At 45.1% G+C, this 9,486-nt stretch overlaps 1 long non-coding RNA gene across 2 annotated transcripts; it reads left to right on the plus strand.

Moving 5' to 3' along the window:
* Positions 1–3,135: 3,135 nt before the first annotated feature.
* LOC141021350 (uncharacterized) lies at positions 3,136–5,513 on the plus strand. Of its 2 annotated transcripts, XR_012182328.1 has the most exons (3): positions 3,136–3,501; positions 4,614–4,685; positions 4,845–5,513. It is a non-coding gene; the product is annotated as an uncharacterized lncRNA (long non-coding RNA). The 2 variants fall into 2 exon arrangements; XR_012182327.1 differs by having other exon boundaries at positions 4,614–5,513.
* Positions 5,514–9,486: the final 3,973 nt, after the last annotated feature.

A 9,486-nucleotide genomic window follows, 5' to 3' on the forward strand; every position in this document is an offset into this window, starting at 1 on the left:
AATTATCTTTTGATCAGAGCCTCTGCTTCTGATCTTCTGATTCAAAAATTGTAATCCCTTTGTATTTAAGCTTTGAAGTTATCCAGATATATCTATAATCCTATGCCTTTGCATTCTTTCTTCCTCTGGTTGAGTACCTATAATCACATCAGATCCTTTGTGGACTGCCAAATCCTTTGTTGGATTATTATCCGACAGTGTCTTTCACATTCTAAATTCTCGTGAGTTTTCCCCTGACACATAATGCCTCTGGTAAACATTATCCTCTCTTTTTGTGAACCATGCCCTACTTTCGAGCTGGTGTTAAGTAGTATTGAAGTTCGTGGTATATGTTCCTAAGATGCCCCGATGGGTTGAACCTATGCCTTTTCTAATCTGTGTGAACCCAGAAACTTCTACAGGTCATACTCTACTGGTGTTATGCCAGATAAAATTTCAACACTAAAACTTCGTGGAAAGTGAGAAGTGAATGAAAGGTTTTGCATTGGAGAAGTGGGAGTCGACCTTGAACTTTGTGTTCATGCCCATGGACCTAATGTGGAACTTATCATGGAAGCTTCTTGTGATATAATAATCCCCTTATTGTAAGTTCATATCGTATGTATGTTTGGTCCTTTGCAACCGTGGTTCTGACCATGAGCGTTCCCCTTTAATTCTATTTCTCGGATAAGTTAAAGCACTTGTCTTCTGCAGATCAATGCATCTCCGCAACCTCTATTTTGATCTTCCTTCGAGTATTACCCTCCGGTACCTCGAGAATATCAAAGAACTGTGTTGCTTCCTATGAGTCTTCTTCTAGTATTGCTTCCCACTGATTTCAGATTTCCCCCGGGTTCTTAGTTAATAGTCACTCGAGGACACCGATAGTGAATCAATTTCGCACTCCGATTCAATAACTCTTAAGTAATTTTCATTGCTTACGAGTTTAATAATCCTTCTAGTCATTCCTAGCCTGATCGGCTATACCATTATCGTGCTAAATTTTGACTATGCTACCTGGTCCGTCTTCCCAAAGCATAATTTTCGACGATGAGCTAAGCTTACGTCGATCTTCATCGTCATATCATTTTGCCTTGTACAACAATCTTGATTTCGAGTTTGTGTTGTACCAATAACCTTTCGCTTCATCATTCCTTTGACTTGATGTCATCGTCGATCGATTACATCTTCATGAAACCTCTCGACAAATTGTCGTGATCATCATCAACATTCTGAGCTCTTCCAGGATATCAATCGAATTCATGATGAGAAATACCATCCTTGCCCCTCGATGATTTGTGTTATCATTTTGGAATACATCCTTTTTGACATGTCGATGGATTTTTGCTGAAACCATCGGCCACTTCCTCATCTTCCCTGATAAAATTGAATGAGGTGTTCAAGTAATTCCCGATGGATCCTTTGTGTTCCCAAGGTCCGGCCTTTACCTGATGACCATGTCAATGTTATCCAAAAGTATGACTGTGTTACTCCGAACATCATTAAGAACATTGGAGGCGCAATGCTAAATGTCTCTTGATCAATTATCCAAACACCATTGTATGGGTAACATCATGAGTTTCCTCGCCCTTTACCCTAAATGGTTACACACTTGGAGTCCTATTATGTATATCATGCTCTGCCTTTCCTTGGGAAGGATATACTCCTGATACTCGGGTATAATCACCTTTTCCTTTCTTTTGTTGTGATTAATATACTAATCACATTTTCCTTTCCATGGTTTTGTTTAACCTTTCTGGTGATCTAGATGATATAAGCGGTAATATTTCACTGCTTATGTAAACACCTCGATGTACAACTTGGTCAGAATACCCCTGTTACTATTGATGGTGGCATTCCGGTAGCCACCGATGGATGAGAACTTTGCCTATTGGTCCGCCTCGTTCAACGAGCAGGAAAATGGTTCTCTTCGTCCCTCTCCCTTGGTACCAACGTTGTTGCCAACATAACTGACAGTCTATGCTCTGACATGCCTTGCAATCATCGCCCTTCCTACTTTTAACCCACATGGTGGGCCCATAACCCACAGTTCCACAGGTCGAAACCTGACTCAACTGTACACCCCTGTTTCCAAAGTTATTCCTCAGACTTGGCTTCATATGCTAATCACGAGCCACCTTCCTAGAGATGATCTACTCTGGTATCAAACACAATCTTATTTTTGTTGTTCTGAAACCCTTTCACCTTCTGATTAGGCATCGAACGATTGCCTGCACGCTTGAAACTTCTTATTGCACCTTCTTACTTTGCTCTCGATGACTTTCTTAAATTTCAACTCGAGAGATGCCTCTATGCCTCGTTCTCCGAGATTACCCCAGGTACCTAACATGTGTTGAGATCCATCCTTCTTGAGTTTTCCCCCTTATCTTTTCCGTAAGTACGATGGAGGTCCTGAAGGAAGAATGACAACTTCGTCACGGTGCCCTGAAGCAGAGAACTAAAGACATCAACGAAAGGGATTAACTTCTTTGAGAAGAGCAACCAAGAATGAGAAGACATGTTAGTATTTAGTAACCCGAACTTTCCCCCTTACTCCACCTCTTGAACCTCGGGATGAGATTTCTTGTAGTGGAGGAGATTTGTAACGCCCCGAGGTTCAAGCTACAGTAACCGCACCCTAATGATGCCATGTCACCACCAACTTACTAAGGCAATTGTCACTTGATTAAAATCAAAGTCAAATTCAAATTTAGATTACAAGTCAAATTTTATTTATTCAAATGGTAAATTAAAAATGTTCATGAGGTTGAAAATATTCACCACACAATTGTCTTGCATTAACAAACAATTTTGGAGATGTTTAAAATGCCCCTGGGAATTATAACAATGGACCAACAACCAATTAGTTAACCTTTTCAATTTCTAAAAATAGATAAACAATCTCAAACGGTTTGAAACCTTTTGTGTTTCCCTGTATTTGTGTGACAAGTTTCATATTAAACAAAAACCACTTGCTATCTAAACTAAATAGGAAATAGTAGCAGTTTTTGTTACAGAAATGTAAAATAGGAAAATGGCACGATGCGCTTAGGATTAGCACATGCACATACCTTGGCCCAGCCCAACAACCCCCTCTATATCCCCTTCCTACTGCTCACAAGAGCGCGTTGTACGCCTGTGCGCCGTCCATGGCGCGGCTAGCGCACGCGTCCGTCATCCGGCGACCCTCCTTGCGGGTTAAGAGCATCCCAGACCCCATCGGACGAACCCTAGCACCCACTCACTCCCTCTCCCTCACTCGTTCTTTCCCTCTGTATCCCACCCGACGCCGCCGTCGTCGTGCACCACTCGATCCCGCGGCCACCGTCGTCCTCGCGCTCCGCCAAGGTGTCCAGCAGCTCTGGCGTAGACTTCTTCATCTTCATCGCCTCTGGATCGAAGCTGGGGAGCCGCCTCAACATCCCCTACACCTTCTTCTTCCTCCACGGCCAACGCACCCCCCGCCCGATTCGGCTGCTCCTCTCCATGCCCGACCTCGCTGGCCTGCTCATCTGGACCACAGTGAGCCCCTCTACCGATTCCCTCGCTTTCCCCTTTCGATCTGTGCCGTTTACCGCTGCTCCCGTACTCGTCCGTGGTCGCCATGGCTGCAGCTCCGCCCGGTCGCGTCCGCGTCCCGCGCGCCCTGACTCGCCTATGGCCATGGCCTGGCCGCGAGCGCTGCTCCCCGGCCGCGCCCAGGCGCTTCCCCGCAGCCTCCCACGGTCCTGCCGCTACTGCTACTGCTCTATGCTGCCACCTACTGATGCTTGCTGCTCGTGCGTGTGCTACTTACGAGGTTACGACTGCTGCTGCTCCTAGTTGGTTGCTGATGTTCCTTAGCCGCCGCTACTGTCGCCGTTGCTGCGCTGCTTGTGCCGCTGCTAACTGCAGCTGCTGCTCCTAAGCTGTTGTTGCTCCTGGCCTCCACCCATGTGAGCCCTCCTGGCCATGGCTGCCATGCGCCCATGCATGTGCGTGCCCAGCCATGGGCACCGTTGTGCCTCTGGCCGGCCTGTTTAGATTAGGATAGGGATTAGTTTAATGCTAATTAGCAGAATGGCCTAATGACAGTGGGACCCAACAGCTAAAGTAACTTTTAATCTAACTCTAGTCAATGACACGTGGGACCCGCCTACACTATTCACTCTTTGACCAGTTAAATGTTGACTTGGTCAACTCAGTCAATGGCCCACCGGTCAGCCTCACACAGCCACTGGCTGGGTACACTTCTGGGTGTATCTAGCCTTTTAGTCATTTTTTCCGAATTAATAATAATCCAGAAATTTAGAAAATGTTTTAAAACTTTGAAAATTCATAGTAAATAAACTGTAACTCGGATGAAAATACTTTGTACATGAAAGTTGCCCAGAACGACGGGACGAATCCAAATACGGGGTCCGTTCATCTGCCACATACCCCTAGCATAACGAACCTGCAACTTCCCCCCTCCGGTTCGTCTGTCCGAAAATTCCTAACACCGGGAAAACATTTTCGGATGTTTTCCCCCTTCACCTGTATTGAGTAGTGCCACGTTAGAACACGTCGAGCGCTGCGTTTTGCCATGTTATACCTTGTGATGCCTTGTTTGCTCTGTATTTACTATTTCTTCCCCCTCTTCTTCTCTTCGGTAGACCCCGAGACTGCTGCTGATGCCGCTGTGATCGACTACGTCGATGACGGCCCCTCCTTGCCAGAGCAACCAGGCAAGCCCCCCTTTGATCATCCCGATATCGCCCATTCCATTCTCTCATGCTTGCACTAGATTTTGCTATTGTAATTGATTGTTCCTATTCTGATGCATAGCCTGCTTTTGTAACCTGCTTATTGTTACCTACCTGCTTATCCTAAACTGTTTAGTATAGGTTGCTTAATGATCCATCAGTGACCCCCACCTTGTCCTTGTTGCCTCTGCTTCATCATCGAAGACCCGATCAACGGGATCGAAGACCAGGCCCCAGCACCACACATCACTTTCCCCTTAGTTGCTCGACTCTACTGGGTTACTATCGAGTGCCAAGGGTGAGGCCTCATCAGCAAGATGGTGGTTTCCAGAAGATGCTAGTCTTCGATAGGCTAAACTTTCCCCTTCTCTTCTGGCATTCTGCAGTCCAGTCCACAGATATAACCCCTTTTCATTGATACCGATCCATATGTAGTGTAGATCCTTGCTTGCGAGTACTTTGGATGAGTACTCACGGTTGCTTTGCTTCCCCCCTTTTCCCCCTTTCTTCTTCTTTCCGGTTGATGCAACCAGATGGCGGAGCCCCGGAGCCAGTTGGCACCGTCGATGCCTACTACTACGTGGGGACCGCCAACGACCAGGAGTAGTTAAGAGGCTCCCAGGTAGGAGGCCTTGCCTTTTCGATCAATGTTGCTTTTGTGCTGGCCTTCTTAAGGCATACTTGTCTAACTCATGTCTGTACTCAGATATTGTTGCTTCCGCTGACTCTTGTGTATTCGAGCCCTCGAGGCCCCTGGCTTGTAATATAAAGCTTGTATTATTTTAATTTGTGTCTAGAGTTGCGTTGTGATATCTTCCCATGAGTCTTGGATCTTGATCGTACACATTTGCGTGTATGATTAGTGTACGATTGAATCGAGGGCGTCACACAAGGCATGAAAATGCACTATAATTTGCTTGTCATCAATGCCTGCAAATCTCTATGTCTCTCTCAACATAGCAGATCATCATTAGACACTAAATCCTTCAATGGGAGCTTGCAAAATGCTTGCATTAGATGCCTCATTAGACACTATATGTTCATCACCAAGAGCATGCAAAATGTTTGCATAAAATCCTTCATTACCAGTTTGTTCATTATACAATTCAGGCTCAAGAACAACATGAGCTTGGATGTTTGCACCGGAAACTTTATTAGATTCATCAGATTCAGTCAGTTCAGTATTGATTGGGGGAGTTGTAAAATAAGTAGATATTGGTTTCATTTTCTCATAGATTCCCTACATCCAAGCAGTTTTACAACACCGTCAGGTTTAACTATTGGCCATAAATTGAAGAGTTGAATTAGATATAATCAAGGATGTGATGTACCTACTCGTTGCGCATGCTACTCTTGCAAGCTGCGACTGTCCGTTTGCGCAAGCTCGATGCCATGCCCGTGCTGCCGCCGCTGCCTTCCACGCAGGCTACACCCGGGGTTGGATCTTTATCTTCTTGTCCTTCCGTTCGCTTGAAGCCCGGCGACCGCCCTCCAACGAGGGCGTGAGGAAGTGCTGTGTCGGTCTGTCCGCTCAGCGGCTAGGTTAGGAGCGAACCAGACTGGAGGCTGGAGCGGATGAATTGGGATTTTTCCTGCTGTCGATCGATATGGGAGGCACTCGTTTGGGCCGCGAGCTTGCTATAGGGCATGCCCTGCACTTATGTTATTGGCCTATCCAAATTGAAACATTTTTCTTCATTTTTTACATTGCCTACTCGTGCGTTGGGACGAACAAAACTAGCCTGGGCCAACCTGGACGACTCAAACTAGGTGCACACTTTCGAGGCACCCGAGGCGGCCGCCCATACCAGCCCCTATGGTGGCGTCGCCCCTTTTTGTGTGTATGATAGGGGTAGTGAAAATATTCCAGTGGCGCTTTTGATTTACCCACAGAATGGTTGAATTGCTTGTTTCTATGAACTGAGTTCGCCAATAATGTGAAGGATGCCAGTCTTTTCATCCTATTGTAGATTGCTTAGATCTTGATATGCCAAAAGTAATTGCATGAAATATACAGTAAAAGCCAGTGTGAAGTGTGTGGCTACAACTAGTCTGACTACACGTCCTCATATAACATATCAAGGCCGCACCATCTTACCAGATTAACCATTCGACTTACCAATGCAGTGTGGGAAGAAAGAAGTATTGGGACTACGTATCCAAGCAATTGATGCTATGGACTCCTTCGTACAACCTTGTAAGCGAAAAAGAAGTTGTAGTGTGCCTGTACAAAGAACTAGCGTAAGTTCAGTGACCTGCTTCTCAGAATTTTAGTTAGCCACTTATTGCAAAATTGTTCAATTACGTTGCTTGGCTTAATTTAGTTTGCTACTGATTACATAAAGCCACAACCTGTTAATCCTATTATAGACTGCGCCTATCTATGTGTTTGATACTTACTGTTAAGAATTACCTGTTTGCCTGAACTTAAATAGCTACTTGCTTGTTTAACTGCTTTGCTGCTGCAACAACGGGTTACAATGATGTTAATAACTACTTTTCAACATCGAATTGAAACTCTTTAATTCCTTGTTTGTTTAACTGGTTTGCTGTTATAACTCCTAGTTGAGATGTTTTGCTAACTTCAACTTTTCTGAATTCAATCGGAACGTTAATGGCAAAATAGGTTAGCCCAAGATCAAAGAGCGAGGTCCCCATGGACGTTGTATCATCCCACAGTAGTGGCACCGGCCCAATCGTGCATTATGAATTGCCAACTGCTGATGCTCTAGAGGCTAAACTAGTGGTAGAAAGAGATTCTACTTCTGCACTTAGATATGAAGTTGACATGTTGAGGAAGCAAACAACACAATCAGTAGCAGTACTCAAGACAACCATTAAATATTTGGTGGATTTCAAAACGAAGCAAGCCGAGACTCACCACATTGTTAAGGTCCTGAAGGAAAAAAGGAAATTAAATTCCCACTTGGTAAATCATAGGTGAAATGTTCTTTCCATCGTTGAATAACCTTTGTGTTGTTTGTTCATGTAATCAATCAAACCATTTGTTTTAGAGATCATGTAATAATTGTTTTTTATTTTTTGGTTTGTAATTTTATTTGAGCACAAGTCTGTATTAATTGATAAGACTCGGAGACATTTCATTTTGATTGCTGTGCCAGACCTACAAATATGTCAATCGGGCTGAATGTGCATTCAGCAATAATAGTAGTATAGATGGACCATAAGTGGCACGCATCGGAAAGGGCCAAGATGCTGTAGTAGATTGGCTAAAAAAAGGATGTTGTTGTAGCAAAGAAAAGTACAGCGGCCTGGCTTATGTATGTTAGTTGATATTATTGATCCATATACTCTATAAGTGTTTATATGTCTGTTAGTTCTGTACATTCTTGGTTGATTGACTCGTTATTTGAATCTTGATACATCGCTTGTGTACATATCTAAATGGGAGTACACATTATGCTGCGTGTGACATTTGAGTTGGATATGAAGTGTTCCAAATATTCGAATTCACCTTAAACTGTATTCTAGCTTCTGAATTTGAGTATCGGCATTTGTAAACCATATTCATATATGACAGTGGAATACATCTTTGTCGTCCTTTTGAAGATATATAAAAACACATAGAATGATTTATAAAGATTCGTATAGGAATACAAAATGGATTCGAATTTAGTTGCCAGGGTAAACGTGGATTCTTATTGTCCCAAAATTTGAAAGAAGCGGCAAAATGTCCACTCCCACGTCGGCTGCCCGAAGCCAAGTGTTTGGGAGATGGAAATTACTGTCTACCCATTACACGGACAATCCATCGGCCCGATTTCCACTGCTCTAAATAGGGGTAGGATTGTAACTTCAATTAGACGTGACACGACCGCCTCTGAGCCCATTCCGACACGGTGGGCGCCAAACATGGGCGGCAAAACACATTTGATTCAAGTTCGTCTGAAAGACCTCTGTTTCTCCCTCCATTTCCCCATTCATACACGGTGGGCGGCAAAACAAACTCGACTCGGCCGAAATCGATGTAGGCAAATATTTTCAATAGGGGCAGGTTTGTAACTTCACTCAGACGTGACACAACCGCCCTACCTGTCAGCCCCGTTCATACACCGTGGGCGCCAACCATGGGCGCCAACCACCCTCTCCTCAACCGAAATCGCTCTGGGCAAATATTGGCGAGATGCGAGATTACCGTCATATCCCCAACCGACGAGACGTCCAAATTTTAAACGGGGGCTAAGTTCGTAACTTTCCCATATTTCAGACAAGCGCGTCCCAAAAACATGGTTCCCCGTACCTCTCCCTCCATTTTCCCATTCATACACCGTCCGCGCTAGAACACCATCCCCACACCAGCCTTTGTCCGCCACCCCATCCATCGCCGCCGACCTCCACCACATCCATCGCTGCCTCCTCCACCACATCCATCGCCACCGTCCTCCACCATGCTGGAGCGCCTACCAAGACCGCGTTGTCCACTGCTAGAGATGGACGTTTCTCATCCACGGTGACGGACCAAGAGCCTTGCATCACGTGTCGCTTCATCGGCGCCATCGTCCTCTTTGCCGGGGCCGCTCACACGACCTTCTCTTCCACCGCAACGGGACTTATCCCCCAATGCACCCATCTACTGTCGCAGATCTGCTTCAACGCCACCGACAGCCATCGCACCCCCGATGCCTACACGACGCCGCAAGAGAGGTGGTACTTCGTATCTCCTCAACTTTTTGATCTCAACCAGAAAATAGATCTTAACTTGGTTACTCTACTTTCTTTTTAGCTCTTAGAATTTAGTTCTTAGTTCGAAGCAAACAATGGC

Source organism: Aegilops tauschii, chromosome 1 (assembly GCF_002575655.3).
Source record: "Aegilops tauschii subsp. strangulata cultivar AL8/78 chromosome 1, Aet v6.0, whole genome shotgun sequence".
Classification (NCBI taxonomy): domain Eukaryota; kingdom Viridiplantae; phylum Streptophyta; class Magnoliopsida; order Poales; family Poaceae; genus Aegilops; species Aegilops tauschii.